Source organism: Trypanosoma equiperdum (assembly GCF_001457755.1).
Source record: "Trypanosoma equiperdum strain OVI genome assembly, contig: ctg_1847, whole genome shotgun sequence".
Classification (NCBI taxonomy): Eukaryota; Euglenozoa; class Kinetoplastea; order Trypanosomatida; family Trypanosomatidae; genus Trypanosoma; species Trypanosoma equiperdum.
The window spans coordinates 1-317 of NW_027123890.1; positions in this window are offsets into that span (position 1 = coordinate 1).

Sequence of the window (317 nt, forward strand, 5' to 3'; positions counted from 1 at the left end):
ATTCTCAAAAAGATATGTTACAAACACATAAAATGCACGCTTCAAAAGATATATTATAAGTATAAGGCATCAACTATATCTACAAATCAATTTTTTACATAAGACCTTGGTAACAAAACTGATTTTCTTTGTTAATTTTTCTATAATTTTCTTATGAGTCACTCAAATTTAAGGGTATATTAGGGAAATAAAATTTTGTATCTTTATAACTTCACTATTACTATTGACATTACATCTAAGGTTCTTAAGTTTAATATACACTAAAGATTATGGAACAAATAACACAAAGATGTAACACCGAATGAAATAAGAAGCAT